The sequence below is a fragment of the Trachemys scripta genome, chromosome 21, assembly GCF_013100865.1.
Source record: "Trachemys scripta elegans isolate TJP31775 chromosome 21, CAS_Tse_1.0, whole genome shotgun sequence".
Classification (NCBI taxonomy): Eukaryota; Metazoa; Chordata; order Testudines; family Emydidae; genus Trachemys; species Trachemys scripta.
The window spans coordinates 16,649,399-16,667,679 of NC_048318.1; positions in this window are offsets into that span (position 1 = coordinate 16,649,399).

An 18,281-nucleotide genomic window follows, 5' to 3' on the forward strand; every position below is an offset into this window, starting at 1 on the left:
AAAAGACCTCAGCCCCTGCACTTACCAACCCTTTTCACCTTTCTGTCTCTTGTGCCCCCTTCACCTATCTAAATTAAAATCTCTGTCTCTTCCCTGCTTCTCTCTCTCTCTCCCCTTCAATCTCCTCCTTCTGAAGAGCTTGGAGTTACACCCTTTATCTTGCAGTGAGCTCTGCGGTATTCATAAGGGGGCTCAGGGTAGAACTGAAGCCTTGAGGAGGAATTCTATGTATCCCTAGATGCTGAAGGCATCTCCACTGCCGCTAGCTCTATGTTGAGCTGAAAGAATTCAAAATGGAGGGTGAGTTTTTATAGAGTAACACCCCCTCCCAATAAACAGGGAGGGTTATGCTAAGTAAGGGGCAGGGCTGGGCTCCTGCCACCAATGAGGGTGGGAGCTATAGGAAGAATGGAGAGATGGATTCATCAGAGTAAAACATAGGACAACTTTGTGGATTGACACTGTGGGCTAGACTTTCAGAAGTGCTCGGGGTCAGATTTTTCAAGTGCTCGGTACTCACAGTGGGAGCCAGATTATCCTAAAATCTCAACACCCAAAATGCATGCAGTAATGCTGTGCTGTTTGGAAAATCTGCCCACTTATTTTGGTGTCCAAAGGGGAGGTGAGCAGTTTGGAAAATCTGCCCCTTCATGTGCAGCAAAAAACATTGTCTTGACCAAAGCTGGGTGAATGCAGCAGAAAAAGGTTCCCTAATTATTTTGTTTGATTTTTTTAAATTAATTTGCTGTAGCCACTTTCATGGCCCTTAAGAGTTTGCTTTCTATGAATATCTGAGTCTGTGGGCTTTACCAGCACAAGTATATACATAAAGCAAATCTCAAAGTTACACATCTGTGACTATTACCACTCACAAGTACTCCAGAGAGGGATTTTTTTCACAAGTGTCCAAATGACTTGGGAACACAAAATTGTACCCTGTGTGCTCATCCAATCAGAGAACAGAAATGAAGCCATGTGACTTATGTATCAAGTGCCAACCAAGGAATCTAGCTTGTGTGTTGGATGCACCCAGATAATTGTTTGGGATCAATCCATATGTTTAAAAATAAATGAGAATTATAGTAGAAAAATTTTGAACAAATAAATTTGAAGATTTCAGGATCCATTTGCAGATATCCTGTGAGCAGGATAAATTCATCTAAGAAATGATCAGTTACAAATTCTTAGCAATGTAACAATCCGTATCTTGTCCTGACTAGGTTACAAAAACTCCAAAGCCAACACATAGACTAATACGAAACCCCTAGAATTTCAATCAGATTTCTGAATAAGCTCCAAAACAGTTGTGCAAGCAGCTGTTCCTCCCTCGTATACATCTTTGCATGCTTCAGTAGAGTTTGTGGAGTCTATTTACCACATCTAAGACCAATTTCCTTCCCTTCAGTTGCTTTGAAGATAATTGAAGATACTTGCATTGTCTGCCTTCAAATGTAAAAAGCTGGCTAATGCTGAAATCAATGCTTCCTAGTTAATGCTGCTTCTCCACTGGCATTGAACATTGTGTAACAAAGCCTTGAATGACTGGATCAGCAAATCTTCACTGGCCGGCTACTTTGTTAATCAGAAAAGGCTGTGAGCAAGCCCTGGCCTCCGTGATAATGCCAGATGGATTGAGCTGTTAAGACTGAATTAAATATTTAATACCAAACTTTGCAAAATTGTACTGCGGTGGCAATTTCCCCCAATTAAGCAGGCGAGGCAGCAGAATGAATGGCAGGGATTTTGCAGGCCCTAGCTTGTTTATGTCAGTGGTAGGCCGGTTCCCAGGTTACAGACAGGAACAGATGAGATTCAGCATGAGGTGTGAGATTGCATGTCCAGGAACAAGGCACTTTCTGGGTTTTCAACAATGAAAAGGAGAGGGGATGCAGCTTTCCAGATCCAGCTGTGGGTGCCTCTCTCTCTCTCTCTCTCTCTCTCTCGAAGTTTTTGTTGCTCTGTCAGGCTGCATCGGCTATTACGGCCCAGTACATCAGGGCATGCTAAGCCTGAACAGCATGAGGAAGAAGCTGGAGAACAGGATTCCTCCGTGGGATAGTACAGAGAATAGAATGTGGAAGAGAAAAAGGCGGCAGAAACAATGCAGAGGATGAAGACAGCTCTTTTGCTAATTCTGAGGGCCTCTCATGATAGTTGTATTTCAGCTACTGCTTATTCTCTTCTTTACCTTATAATTCTCCTTCTTTCCTCTAGCTCAGATTCCCTCACTGGGATGATCAATGGACAGTACTTCTCTTGCATTTTCATAGTGAGATTAGGGTCTCTCTTGCTAACTAACATCACCATATGCAGCCATCTATTCTGTCTCTTTCCCTCTCATCGACTGTTTCCATCCAGAACTCATCTGAAAACATCTCTTTTCTCTCGTGCCTCTTTCTAATCCTCCTACTCCCTCAGCCATTCTTTATTATTTAACTGCAAGCATGTTGTTTATTTAACACTGTGAAATATTTGGTGAGACGCTTTGTATGAAAGATGCTCTACAAAACGGATCAGTGTTGTGCTACATTGTAAGTGGTTTGTCCACTGAAAAATGGAGAGATCCTAAGAAATAAGACGTTATAGATTTTTTCCAAGTCCGAGCAGAATTTTAGTTGAAATATTCTTTTTTAAAATCAAAGTCACAGACTTTCCAGGTTCCCAGATGATGGAGATGTGTGTCAAACTTGGTTATTGTTGTTATTATTATTATTATTAATGTCTAAGGGCACCAACAAAATCAGTACAGGGCATTGTACAGAGATCTAGTTGGAAACCATGCATGCCCTGAAGAGTTCACAATCTAAATGACAATTTACACAAAAAGAGTTATGGGGAAACTGAGGCACCGAGTTTGTTGGGGTTTCTTAATCACACAGGAAGATTATGGTAAAGACAGCATTTGAATCCAGTGTGTCTGGGTCCCAGTCTAGTTCTTTACCCACATGATCATTGTTCCGGGTTCAGAGAGTCACCACATGTATCAATGGTACCTCTGTGGCTCGCATTACAGTCACATCCGAGCACATCACACACTTTGTGGAGAGAGAGTATTTCCCTATTATATGGGGGCGGGGGGCAAAAGAGGGGGACTACAGAGAGGCTAAGGGCTAGTCTACACATAGAGTTATTCCAGACCAGTTGCTGTGTTTTATATTCACACCCTACCTTAATCTGAATTAACTGTCGAGTGTAGACAAGCCCTAAGTGACTTGTAAGCAGTCACACAGGTAGTCGGTGGCAGAGCAGGGATTTGAACAGAGCACTCGCAAGTCCCAGGCTAGAGCCCAGCCACTGGCCCATCCTTTCTCTCTCTAGAGACCTGCCTAATTCAAATGATGACAAGAAAACTACATTCACATTTAAAATACATTGTTTCCCAGCTTGCCCCTCATTCCAGCTGGTGGCCTTTGAAATCTTCCAGCTTCTTCCTTTGGTGACAATACCCTGGTTTCTATGGAATTCTGCAGCGGTGGAGAAAATCACCCCAGGGTGCCGGGCAGCCTTCCTGCTCGTCTGACTTCCCTGCCTGAGGCCTATAGGCCTGCTCTAGTTCTGGTAGCTGGGGTTGTCTTTCCCCTGCACTGATCAGTGCTTAGGCACAATGTGGTCCACAGTCAGGGAGTGGAGAAGGGTCCTAGAGGGCACCAGGCACATACGCTTTTAGTACAAAGCAGGCCAAAGAATCACCTCACTCCCCCTTCACCAGCCAACCAGGGGCACAGGGAGGCAATCACTGGGCACTGTACTGTTACTTTGTGGGTGATGCCCATAGATACTGATATTTGGTTTGATTTGGTGTGTGTGGGGCGTGGACGGGATGTTCAGATCTAGGGCCAGAGGGGATTGTTTGTGCCTAGCAAAAGGAAACAGCCTTGCACCGCTAGCCAATGGAGTGCCATCTCCAGCACCCAGCTCGGCCTTGTGGCAAGGAATTACATTTGAACCCAGTCCCTTAAGTGTACAGTTCCCGAGGTGTTCCCTGCGGGAGGCAGGCCAACCCCTGCAGCTGGCAGAAGGGAGGTGGGCTGAGGTGGGGCATTGTCTGGAGAGTGAGTCTGGCCCTGGAAGATAGTATGTGAGTGCCAGAGAAGCAGCCCACGTGTGAGACAGGGAAGAGCTTAGATCTAGAGAGAACATAAATTCTCTTGAGGCTTTGAATTGGAGCAGAGAAACCTCTGGGGACCTGAGCTGCTTATAAAGAAAAGCTTTGAGGGAAGGAAGGACCAGAAATGTCAGTCTGGAAATGGACTGGATTGTGACACAATGAATAAAACAAGTGACCCTTGTGAGAGGCTATAATGGGGCTGGTGCTTTTGGTATTTAATTCATAGACTATCTATTTAGCTATCCATTTCCATTCAAACCCTTCTATCCATGCATCCATCTCTCTATCACCATATACACCCCTCTTATGTTGCACCCATCATTTCCCTTATTCAATACAAAGTTACTCAAGAACTATTGTCACTGTGTTTATTATTTATTTGCTAAGTGCTGATAATGGCTCCCTCCTCCCCTTTTGTTACACTGCTCTCAGTGCCGGCTCATTTCTATGTGTAGTTTCATTTTTTATAACTTCCATAAACTTCAGTGCACGGCAATAAAAACTCATTCTTTCACCTGAGCATAGAGGATCATAATCACGCACAGACCATGTTTACGAGGCTCCTCAGATTGCTGGTCAGACCTTTAATGAGTGACCCTGGTAGCTTTATGGAGAATGGCTCCTTTTTATGGAGTTACGGACAATAAGGATACAGAGGTAGCCTCTGCCAGGGGCATTGGTGCTTTAATAAATTGCTGGCATCTTCTTTTCAAATCAGCTGACCTCTTTCCCATCTCTTCACAAATCAAGAAATAGGGTCTAAAAGGCCAGGGATTATTCCTCATTTTAAAAATATTGATGAAAATAACCTCTCAGGGTGTGTCTACACAGCAAAGAAAAACCTGCAGCTGGCCTGTGCCAGCCAACTCGGGCTGCAGGGCTGTTTCGTGGCTGTGTAGATGTTGGGGTTCGGATGGAGCCTGAGCTCTGGGACCCTTCTACCCTACAGGATCCTAGAACCCAGGCACCAGCCTGAGTCCAGAAGTCTACACAGCCATGAAACAGCCCCATAGTCTGAGCCCCACGCTGTGTAGACAGACCCTCAGAATCTTGAGACCAACATCTGTTTCCTTATTGCAGCTTTCCCTCGTGCAAGTGGATCCAGGTTTGTTATGGTAGGGTTGCGCATGAGAGCGGGGCATATAGGTAAAGCAAGCTGAAATTTTTCCATTAAAATATTTTTGACCAAAAAAGGTATTTTCATGAAAAAAATTCAAATTTTTGTCATTTTTTTCAGGTTTTTGTCCAGAAATCAAAACCCCCCAAAATTTCAAAGACCATTTTCAATGAAAATTATTTTGTTTTCATCCTACATGTTTGTAGTGGGGGCAGGGGGCTGTTTCCCAAACCACTCTACATATTGGTTTGTTATTGCTGGGAGGCTCCTGCCAACGGGGTACATCACTTTGTTATATTTGGGCTGGCGAAGGATGTGGGGTTAGGTAGTGTGCTGCGCAGGGTTCCTAGCAGTGATCTGGGAGGTGGTGTAGTCTCTATCGGTTAGTCTATACTAGACTGGTTTACCTCTAATTCATTAATTGCCAATTAACTCAAGTACTTAACACCTTCATATAGGCTAGTGCCGATAGGTTTGTGCTCTACCCTAGGCTAAAGCACAAAAGTCTATAGCCCAGAACAATCACAGAAACTGCTCCCCTCCTCCCCCCGTGCTTGGAGGCTGCATTTCCAATTAAACAAAGAAATATGGGGGACCAGGCAGTGCAGGGAAGTGAACGGAAAGGAGCTGTTCTGCATGAGTTATGAAGAAAAGCCCTCAGCACACAGGACATACAAGTTTAATTACAATGAAGTCTGACCTAAATCCTTTTGAATTTGTACATACCTGTTCCTGACAGTTACATACTTGTCCTTGTATGACTAAATTAAAAGGTTTAGAAAGTACAAAAGCAGCGTGGAAGCTAATTGTATTCCTAAAAGACAGCGAGAATAAGACGAGTTCACCACTGATTTTAATTATGCAGAGAAACCCATTGGAGCTGTTGAAAAATCTCTAGAAGCCTTTAATGTTTTAACAGTGACCATGTGCGAAGGTAGACGGTGGAGAACAGAACAGGAATTCCTGTCCAGCCCTCTCAGAAAGGCGGGAGGAAGGCAATCGGTCCTTGCTCTGTTGTATGTTAATGAATTAGGTGCCAGTGAGTGATGCCAGTTTGATGGTTCTCTGTTCACCCCAGTCCAGATGCAGTAAAGGCAGTGGCAGGGTGAGTTTCCACATACATTATCCCACCAATCCCGCATAAACCCTGAGATGGGAGTTTAAAATCCACTGTCTCTCCTTGGCCTGCCTGCAACAAGACCCACAACAAGGCTCAGTGGCTTTTGTGCAACCCTGTGCAGGCTGAGATTTCACATGGGTCATCGAACAGCCCTCTGAATGGACGCTTTGTCCCCGGACTGGAGGCCATGTTCTTTTCACTAAAAGCCTCCTCCTGCCCTCACTGAAGTCAATGGGAGCATTGGCATGGACCTCACGGAGCATAGGGTCGGGTCCTAAATGAGCTTCCGCCGTTACTCCTGCCCATTCAGCTTGAACATAACGCAGCCTCCCTGGGCCATCTCGAGTCTCTTTCTGTAAATGCGTCTCTCTCGGTGCTTCGGGCTTCCATTAAACGCATCAGTGCATCCTACAGAACAGCAGCCTCTCCCCAGGCCCTCAGCCTGTTCCGTCTGGGAGGACTGTGCTTTTCTGGACATTTCAATCCTTTTGGTTTGCTAAACGCATTCTTTAAAAAACAAAGATCAGCAGGGGAGCGTGCCCCCAATCCCCAGCACAAAAACGGCTCAGGGCAAAACAGGCCCATGATACCCTGTCAGCCAGGCATGCAGTTGATCACAGGACATGGTCTAGTCTGATGTACATTTCAGAAATGTTCCTTGTCCAAATGTTCCGGGTGCCAGCTGTAAATGCCTTTGCATGCGGGATACAGCTTTTTATACCTTGACCACTCACTATCAGAACTGGGTCTGAATGAGAGCACTGGAGTCCTCATTTGGAAACCAGCCTTGGTGGTTCGGGCACATATAACAGGTCAAACCAAAACACTTTAGGAAAGTCCAGATTCAGAGTCACAAAATTGTGCCTCAGGCCCATCTCTACTCTTAACCAGTTGTCCTCTTTTGATTCCCCCAGAAACACTGCCACAGTTTGCCCAGTGCTTTATACAAGGTGCCAAAGGAATGGGGGCCATGCTCAGTGTGGCCTTCCTGGCTTCTGAGTAGGAGCCAGATACAACTCACTGAACAAATACAGTTCAGCAGAAGTGTGGGGTTAGGTGATGGAGTGGAGAAATGACCTTCTCTCCCACACGAGCTGCTTGGGAGTCCACAAGCACTATTAGGGATAATTTGTGTTTCTCTAGAGCCTTCCCCTGGAGAATCTCAACGCGATTTACAAATATTCACGAGTGAAGCCTGAGGACTCCTTGGCAAGGTAGGTGAGCATACTTGTGTCCATTTCACACACTGGGACACTGAGGGATGGAGAGGGGAAGTGACTTGCCCAAGGTCCCATGGGAAGCCTGTAACAGAGCCAAGAAGAGATCCCTGGCCTCCTGATTGCCAGGCTTAAAGTCTGATCCTGCATTGCCCTGCCCCTTGTGTCATTATTTACCCCACTGCAAAGTGAGTCTGAAATACTCCCTCCGGTGGCCATGAGTAGAACATTCTGATTCTTTACCATTTTATACCCATCCTTCCCTTCCTTCCTTAGTATCTGGTTCCCAAACTGTCAGCTGGATGTGAAAGCCATTAAGGGCCAAGCCCGAGCATTCATACAGATGTGCAGCAGTTTTCCAAAAAGGTCCATTGTTTTGGAGTTTAATGTACCCATCCTACACACACCCACATCATATATCATTTCAGAGCATATTTTATGCACATGTAAAGCAAGGGCAGGTCTTCACTACGGGGAGGGGGTCGATTTAAGATACGCAAATTCAGCTACGCGAATAGCGTAGCTGAATTCGACCTATCGGAGCCGACTTACCCCGTTGTGAGGACAGCGGCAAAATCGACCTCCGCGGCTCCCCGTCAATGGCGCTTACTCCCACCTCCGCTGGTGGAGTAAGAGCGTCGATTCGGGGATCAATTGTCGCGTCCCGACAAGACGTGATAATTCGATCCCCGAGAGATCGATTTCTACCCGCCGATTCAGGCGGGTAGTGTAAACCTAGCCTAAGTCTGATGTGGAGCTGTCAATTGGTGCCATAAGCCTGAAAAGGAGGTGAAACAATGGTACCCAAAATGAGAATGTTCCATTTTTTGCACCGTTCCAGAAACATTGCAACATGACTATGCCGACAGTTTGTACTGTTTCAGCTAACTTCAGCTCCTTAATGTGGGGTTTATTGGTCAAAGCTACCAAACAACAATGTATTAAAACAACTGTATTGGTTCTGCATGAGCATGTATGTTTTTCTCACAAATAATGAAGCTGTTTAGCATGTGGTAAAAATGGCGAATATCAATATTTTGCATTGAAGAAACACAATGTTTTCATATCTCATAGTCTTAATTGTCAAAGTATCTCACAAGTAACTATAATTGTTTTCTATATTTGCAATTAATGTAGATTGCATGCCCATATAGTTTGTACTACATAGTGGGTGGATATAAATGTACATAAATTCCTATGTAATGCTTCTCCATTTGTACATACAATGTAGCATCTAGTCTGCTGGGTAAAAGGTTTTGATTTTTAATTGCCAGCCATGCAGTACTAGCCTTTGAAATATTCTAGAAACTAGCCTTTTAATTCAGTGACGCTTATGCATAGGTCATTCTTAGTGTTAGAGATGACAATAAACAGCTTCATACTGGGTTGCAATCAAAGCGCTCACTAAACAAAAATGGACGTTTGATACTAACATATAGCTCCAATTTATATCTAATTTAGCACAAGTCTGTATATGTCTACAAAATGAAAAATGGTGGTACTGGTGGTAGTAATGCTAACAACATACATTGGAAATTTTACCTCTACAGGGAACCGCATAGGTTCTGGAACTAAGGGTGCTGGGGGTGCGGCAGCATCCTCTGGTTTGAAGTGGTTTCCATCATATATGCAGGGTTTACAGTTTGGCTCAATGGCTCTCAGCACCCCCACTATACACATTGTTCCAGCCCCCCTGCAGGGAAGTTGCAGTACATGAAGACATGGAGGATGCAAGCCCCTTGAGGCTTACATCAAAGAGAAAAGGATTCTCCACAAACTTTGAAAAATGCGTTATTTGTCAAGAAAAATCAAAAGAATGCCAAACTGTCAAAAGCCACCAGTGCTGGACAGAAGTCTGGCAGCAGAAGCTTGGAGAGATGAATTGTATTGGTAGCTACTGAGTGAGTTTTCTCAGGGGTTGCTTTCAGAAATACACAAGTAAGTCGAATTTGGCACATGTCAGAGTTGTATTGAACCCGGGAAAAAAAGAGATGGAATCTGATCAGAGCATCACGTCCATCTGCCTCTCTAGCCACCAGAGCAAGGCTGTCCTCCAGCGACTGGCTCTGTTGCATTGTTGGATTAAGAAAAACATGCAAGAAAGACAAGAAATTCATAAAAGAGAAACATTTGAGAGTTCAACCAATCTAAGGGAGGCAGCCCATCGAAGAGGAGATGATGACATGTTGCATAGAGTATCTGTGGAAAACGTGATTGCTAAGGATGCAGTTTATCGCTCAACATGCCTTTCTTCCTACTTGGTCAAATGAATCTTAAAGCAAAACCATCTTGTTATACTGCAGCAACAACAGTCATCTTATGACATTGCATTTTATCAGCTGATTGAAGAGACAGACAATGATCCTATATGTACAACAAGCAGGCTCTTCTCCTGTCCAAGCCGCTACAAAGATATAAAGCCCTACATCCCTCAGATGGAGAAACAGCAAGCTAGTCCAGTAGCAAATTACAGGCAACATTAGAAAAACACTATGGTTCTACCATTTCATTCCATGCACAGCATGGACAAGGCAAGTCTACCATTGTCCTATGCAGCTCAATAACATTAGCTGATGCTATCCAAGCTGCTAGTCATCTGAAGCTGGAACTTAAGTCATCCAAATGTTTTGTGGATGGTCTTCTGGCGAGTGAGCCCGATGAACAGTTTTCAAATGAACACGTAGTTTGGTATAAGGCCACTTCAATCCTTCAGTCTGAAATAGCCAACACGAAAGCCTCACAATATTCTCCAAAGCAAGGCGATTGTAGTTTATAGAGGCTGGTTATTTTTGTGCCCCAATTGGTGCAGGAATTTGTCCTTTGGTTGACAGATAAAGAGGCACATCCTTTAGTCAGCAGTGAGTATCATCCTTCCGAAGACATTCAAAGAAGGTGCCCGTCAATTGTGGAGATCCTAGTATTTAACACTTCCAAAATGATCATACCACTGCACACAAGCCTTGCTCTACAACTATACCATGAATCTGGGTCTCGCAAATTAATTGGCATACTACACCTTCATGGCTTCTGCATCAATTATGATGAGCTGAGGCAGTTCATCACTAGTTCTGTCAAAACGGAAGTAGAAAGACTCCAGGGGTGTGTGTTCATTCCAAATGGAATTGTACCACTTGATGCTTGTAGAATTCTCCTCCATGAAGGAGATCATAATATAGACATCAACGCAGAGACCACGGATGGAAAGAATACCTTCCATTCAATGACCAGAGTGGTATTTCAAGAACAGTCTGAAGATATTTCTTGTGATGCTGGACAACCACTGAAGCATGGGCGGGGGGAGTCACTTACTCTCCCCAGGTCAATCAGAGTCACTGATGCAGCGTGCAGTATTTGAAAAACCTAGAACACATCCAGAACTGACTCACCCCCATGAAAAAGGACTTGAGAAAAATCAACTGTGTCTGTAGTCAGACTAATCTTTGTGGCACTGAACTGTGTGCCTGCCAAGGCAATGAAGCCTGTGGTAACCCACGCACTCTCAGAGACCATAATGATGAACATGCTGATGATAATGATGTTGACTCGAAATGTCACCAGCACTATTATATTTCAATGATGCCTGTACAAAGTTATTATTAGCTTTTATTTCACCCTGTAGATTGTTGTTGTGATGCTTTGAGGTCACGATGAAATCCAGGGTTATGTCTTGAAATAATACAGAGAGTAATTAAACTAACAGAAACAAATGCAAATATTTCAAAGTGGTCATTTTAATGTGTTGCTGCTATCATTGTTTATCCCCCTTTCTTTGGTAATGGCACTATTTGACAGCTCCACATCATACCTCCTCTTAAAGTAGACATAATAAGCTTTCAAATGATGTATGATGTGAGTGTATGTAGCAAGGGTACATTAAGTCGACAAATCGGTGGTGTCTGCTACTCGCCTAATGTAGCATAGTAAGTGTAGCAGACAGACAGACAGACAAATGGGTAAATGATTGAAGGCTTTCAGCTACTTCGTGGGGAAAATATTCTTCATTGTCTGCTGGTAAAACGGTGTTGCTGTCTGTGTTTCCCTCGTGACATCACTAATTCCTGGAGTGCATTGTCTGTAAATCGGCTGCTTCACTGTGCCATGTCAGCACAAGAGCGTCTTTTCGTTCACAACAAGAACTCATTAATGCAGCAGGAACCCGCAGCAGACTGTGGCGTAGCAGCGTGTGTTCTCTGTTGTGCCTGCTCTTCACAAGGGTGAGCATGGGGAGACCCAGCACAGAGCTTTGATGCTCTGGGTGGATGCCTCAATTCCTGGCTGTGAACATAACTCTGCCAGGTTCCTCAGAAGCACCTGGTGGGGTTTTGTAACATGTGTTTCACTTTGTTTTAACACCTAAACTCTGCTCTCTACCTTGCTCCACCTTTTGCCGGTAAGCAGCTGGGAGCAGTGACTAACTCCTCCCTCACAGAAATGTTTGTTTGTTTATTTTTCCACCATGCCCAGTGAATCTCCATGACCACGTGACAGGGAGAAGCATATGCCATGCGGTTCTCCCCAGGAGTGGGCTGGAGGTACCAGAAGAATCGCAGCTCTGCTCTAATCTTGGAGACGGCTTCCCGTTCCCCTCTGTAGGAAATTAGTTAAAAAGGCAACTTCCCATCAGGGATTTGGATTCCATTGCCCTTTCCACATGCAGCGGATAAACATTTCAGGCAGGGTTCGGGAAAGATCTCTCCGAAGAGAGGCGATTAAAGCATAACCTTTTCCAGGGCACCCGTTAACTCCTCGCATCCTAGAGGCTGGCTTTTTAAAGTGCAGAGGGTAGGTTTAGAGGCGTGGGAAGGGATCGACAGGACAGGCTCTTTTCACTCTCACTGCCTTGGGCCAAATCCTGCAAAGCGGAAGGAACTCTGGGGAGCATTGCTCATCTTTGCTATTTATAAAACCAGGACACACAGTGTGTCAATATTTCATCATTCAATATTTATGAAGTACTGGCTTGCGCCTGCCATGAGATGTGACAGTGAGTGTCCTAAGTGCACCAAGGCAAAGGAATACACACCTCTGCTCATGATGTTCCTCCGCAGCTGTATGGCATGGCCCCTCCCAGTCCAGAAAGCACTTTTGCAAAGCTCTCAGAGCACTTGACATTCATTCTCACAGCACCCCGGGGAGGCAGGTTGGTGTCATTATCCATATTCTGCAAATGGAGAATCTCAGGACAGGTAAGGGAAAGGACTTGCCTGAGGCCACAGAGCAAGTCAGAGACAGAGCCTAGGAATCCTGGCTCCCAGTTCACTGATCTAACCTCTAGACTATGCTCCCCTCCCAAAAATCAATGGTAATCAGCAGAGTACTAGGGATTATCAGACTCTGGATGGTTTGTAGCACAGACTCAGCTCCCTGAACTTTGCAGGAATGCAGACAATGGCTGTCCCACCAACCTACCCTTGTACTAACAGGGTTATGTGCAAGCTCACACAACCGTGAGGTGGTTGGGGGAACACGTCTGAGCTTTAAAAACACATCAGACACTCATTGGTCACGAGGCAATGAGAGATATTCTAAGGACACACACACCAGGCAAATTGCACACTACTCTGAACCCTGGGATCACACCGCAGAGGCAGAGAGAACTAAAGAGCTAATCCATCGCATTAACTCTAAATGTTATTACTGCAATTTTCCCTGTGCATTTCAAACACCTCTCTGCCCGTGTCTCTCCCCAGAGTGGGCATAGCTTGCTGTGCACCAGGAAACAGCAAACGGAAAAGTTCACATGGAGGAAAACAAAATGGTAATGACAACAACAACAAAGCAAAACACAAAGAAGATGCCCCTTTGCTGCTCTGTCCTCTTCAGAGCTAATTGCAGTGGTGCTTTGATGTATGCTGGTCGCTCGGGGAGCCTCAAGAGGTGGCTCAGCGTGTGACAAAGGAGGAAGGCGGATGTGGAAGTGAAGGAAGAAGGAAAAGAGGAGCCTTCAGGAGGTTGATGGCTGATGGGGAGGTGCAGGCTAGGAGTTTAATTCGAGCTACCAGGGAAAAACTTGGGTGTGTCCCGTACACTGGAGACAACCAGTTAACTACAGTCCTTGCACAGCTGCCTCTCCGCAGTGTCGCATGCGCTGCTTGTTCTGCTGGCAGCATGCTCCTTTCCACTGCATTGCAGCCATGCGTGACTCCCTCATGCTGGGCAGAGTGCTATGAAGCAGCCAGTGGCAGTGGGAAGAATTACACAGAGGAGGCAGCGTCTGCTCCCCAACAGCTATTATGAATTCAAATGGCCGCTGCCGGCACCTACCCACACTACCTTGCTCTAGTGAGAAGTTGTGGGTGACTCTGACCAGGGCCACCTGGCGTCACAGAAGACAACATGATCTATAACTAGAGCGACCAGCCGTCCCTCCACCTCCTGCCGTCACTCCTGCACCCGGCCTCACACTGAGATGGCAAATTTAATCTGAATTAAGACTAAATTCTGTCCTTGGACACTTGCGGATTTGACTTTGAACTGCAAACCTAACACTGAGCTTGTTAATTACCCTGGCGCTTAGTCCGGCTCAGGTGCGGATGACTGGTCACCTCTCCCGCTTGCCTCTCCCTTGTCCTGTCTTGTCTATAGTGGCCCATGAGAACCACAGCCTCATGACCCTAAATCTAAGGGTCTGGAGCATGTCCCCTCTAGGACATGGGTTCAAATCCAGTGCAGGGTGGAAGTGGCCCAAAGCAGATATCACCAGATGGCTATTCACTGACCCTTACTTGATGTGTGCTTGGGAAGTGTCAGCTCCAGTCCCACAAGACGTGGTTTCTGAGTGGACTCAGCAGGGAGGCGACAGCATGACGAGGCCAGAGACTGACCTCCCGTCTCAGCTCTAGGCCTTCTCCTGACAAGGGACATCCACACCAGTGCAGATCTCTAGTGTAGACATGTAGCACCAATCCAAGCCCCGTCTAAACTCCACGCAGTGCGTCTACACTGGAGATGTTCAGTGGTGTAGCTACACTGCAAAACAACACACCCCCCCCAGCGTATCTGCGTGGTCCCTATAGGGTGGCTTTGGGGCACACCGGCAGGAGATGGCGTTTGTGGGGAGCCTGCATACCCCAACGCAGGCAGATATAGTCGCCATTCAGTGTGACGGAAGGGGGATGCTTGTACTGCAGCAGCTGAAATTCCAGCCTAGTCTCTCCCAGGCACCATATTGTGTGCTCCGTGGCCCTGATATGATACCTCTGCTGGAGATGCATGCAACTGGTGCCCCTCTGCTGACCATGAGTATTGTTTACTTTCCACTTGGCACAGGGACAATGCCACCAGCATTCATGTGCAACAAAGAGGAGTTTAAAGCAAAATGGGTAACACTTCAACAGGGCTTATTACCCCAACCTTATTTCACAGTGAGATAAGTAGGGCTCCCCAATGGGAGGAGATAATGTGTGTGTGTGGGGGAGGGGGGGGCGCTATTAAGGATTTTTAACCTACATCTCCCCTTCTTCGGCCTTTGAACAGATGCTAAACAAAATGGATCTGCACAGAGCAATCATGTCACTGCCTTACGTAATACAGCTCCTGGCTAAAGATATAATTGACTCCGTTAACTAATCCATCTTCCCATAAGCATGCGGGACAGTTGGTTTTGTTTTTTGGTTGGTTGGGTTTTTGGGACCAATTTACAAATGAACAAATAAAAATGGCAAGCGACAAAGCTGTGGTGCTGGGGGAGGAATGGACCCGAGCCGGGTCAGAGAGAGATGAGTCATTGCTGTCTACAGTGCAGGGGAAGGAGAGGACTGCCAGACTGGCAGTGTGGGGTTTGTGCCCTGTTTCCTCACAGACTGCCCTGAGGTTGGTCCCAGACTTGAGCCACTGCAGGACAGAGCGACAGCTGAAATGCAAGGAGCCAAGACTGGCTGGAGATTGTCCTTTCAGAGAGCCCAGCCAATATCCTGGCTCCCACAGCCCTCAGCCCCAGATCCAGGCATGAAGTTTTCCTCTCTGCCCAGTTAGAATCTAAGACCAGGCACCCCAGCTCCAGCTTAGACACCACTGCCCTGGCATGAAACCCTGGCAGCGTCTCGGTGACTCAAAACCCTTGCTGATACGACCCTGCTGAAGAGCAGCGAGTGGGGCGAGAGGAGGTGGCAAGGCAGAGGGCTGACCCTCCTTCCCAGCACGCCGCAGAGCCGCTCCCTCCGGTCACAGGAGCCAGCACCGCTCCTTCCCAGCAAGGTGCCAGGCTTCAAATGGCAAAGCAGGCGGCTCACAATACCTGTGTCTCCGCAAAGGTCACCCTTCCCAGAGCACCCTCCTCAGAAGCCCACGCCCCAGTGCTGCTAGGGTCTCCCTGAGGCCCGGCTGACGCTGAGTCACTCCGGCTCCAGTGTCCTTCCTGGGAATCCAGCCTCCTGGAAGAATGACTTCAGAGAAGGTTCTAGAACGGCATGAGGTGCAGCAGCTTGCTTCCGTGGCCTTCGTTCACTGGGCACCCTTTGGAGCGGCGCATCGACGGCTGCTAACCGGGGAAAACACATTCCCTGGCCGGAAAAAATAAAAGCTGCCTGATGCGGCGTATGAAGCAAGCCGCTATCACTGGTGGCCAGTCAGCACAGCAAACATGGCCACGTGGGGGCCCCCCAGCCAGGAAACGCTGCAGATTCCCATCGCCAAGGCTCAAACCACAGGTAATAAGGGGCAGCTAAAAGGTGATTTTTCCTGGCGAGACTGAAAATGGCAGCTGGGGCTGGGCTGATGTGGTATTACCTGGATAACCGCTTCTTCCTCCTGTCAGGGACTCACACTCCTATGGCCTGGTCTTACCTGAGAGTCTTCTCTCTCCCCCTGGCTAAGTAGGTGGGACACAGCTCCCAGCTCAAGCCACTTCCCTCAGCTATGCTGCTCTGACTTGCACTGAGATGGTCTCATATGCCAGTCACCACACTATCCTGAGCCACACAGCAGTCGTCTCCTCTCCCAGCGCCCCCCCCCCAGGAAGCAGCCAAGGTCTCTAGGAGCTGAACCTGCAGTTGGACAAGCTGCCAGTCTGCAGCCAGCCTGTTCCTCTCTGTGTATTCGGCTTCCAATGTTACATTTTTATCCCCTTCTCCTGCTGCTCAGACAAAGAGCAAAGGACACCAAGGAGAGGCAGTGTTTGCTCTGACCTCCTAGATGGCCTAAAATTAGAGCCCATTTTCTGGGTACTGCTGAGTGAGCCTGTCAAATAAACAGACCAAATGCATTTGTTAGCAAAAGCCTGGCTAGAGCTGTCGTTAAAAGGTTTCAAAAATACCCCCTTCTTCCCCCCCCCAAGCAGCTCTGACTCAAGCGGTCTAATTCAGGCTGAGAATTGATCCTCCTCCGACTGTTGTTTCATGGCGTTAAAAGCAAGATTGATTGTAAATTTATGTTGTAAAAGTGCATCATTATTTGGGCACATTAATGCAGCGCTTTTCTGTGCAAATTGATGTTATTTTTATGATGTTGTTTATGGGTCTGAATAATCAGATTGATTCTTAATTTCTAAGGCTTTGTAGCTGAGCATGGGAGGAGACTCACAAGCCAGGCTGAGTTTCAATATCTCCAAGCACCCTGCAGAGCTTGGGGGGGTGCGTGGAGATAGTGGAGGGCAATGGGCCTGACCAAGAATCCCCCGATCCAAGCTCCACAGGCCAAACCAACTCTCCACATCCAAACACGACTGAATTCAGGGCCACAGAAATCCATGTCAGGTAACGAACTTTTCCACATACTGGGGTGTTTGGATTTCATCCATTATAGAACTAGGGAAGATCCAAACATGGATCCAGCAGTCATGCTTGAGGGCATGAGCAAACTTCTAACTAATGGGGAATGGGAAGTAATTTCCCTGGGGCTGGAATATTCCGTGACTGCCTACTACAGGGTTCCTTGCACCTTCATTCAATGCAGCGGATAGTGATCAACAAGGACAAGTGCGGAGTCCTGCACTTAGGACGGAAGAATCCCATGCACCGCTACAGACTAGGGACCGAGTGACTAGGCAGGAGTTCTGCAGAAAAGGACCTAGGGGTTACAGCGGACGAGGAGCTGGATACGAGTCAACAGTGTGCCCTTGTTGCCAAGAAGGCTGATGGCATTTTGGGCTGTATAAGTAGGGGCATTGCCAGCAGATCGAGGGACGTGATCATTCCCCTCTGTTCGACATTGGTGAGGCCTCATCTGGAGTACTGTGTCCAGTTTTGGGCCCCACACTGCAAAAAGGATGTGGACAAATTGAAAAGAGTCCAGCGGAGGGCAACAAAAATGATTAGGGGGCTGGAGCACATGACTTATGAGGAGAGGCTGAGGGAACTGGGATTGTTTAGTCTCCAGAAGAGAAGAATGAGGGGGGATTTGATAGCTGCTTTCAGCTACCTGAAAGGGGGTTCCAAAAAGGATGGATCTAGACTGTTCTCTGTGGTAGCAGATGACAGAACAAGGAGTAATGGTCTCAAGTTGCAGTGGGGGAGGTTTAGGTTGGATATTAGGAAACACTATTTCACTAGGAGGGTGGTGAAGCACTGGAATGGGTTACCTAGGGAGGTGGTGGAATCTCCTTCCTTAGAGGTTTTTAAGGTCAGGCATGACAAAGCCCTGGCTGGGATGATTTAGTTGGGATTGGTCCTGCTTTGAGCAGGGGTTGGACTAGATGACCTCCTGAGGTCCCTTCCAACCCTGATATTCTATGATTCTATGACCATTGTCATTGGGGACAGACTGCTGGACCGGACGAACCCT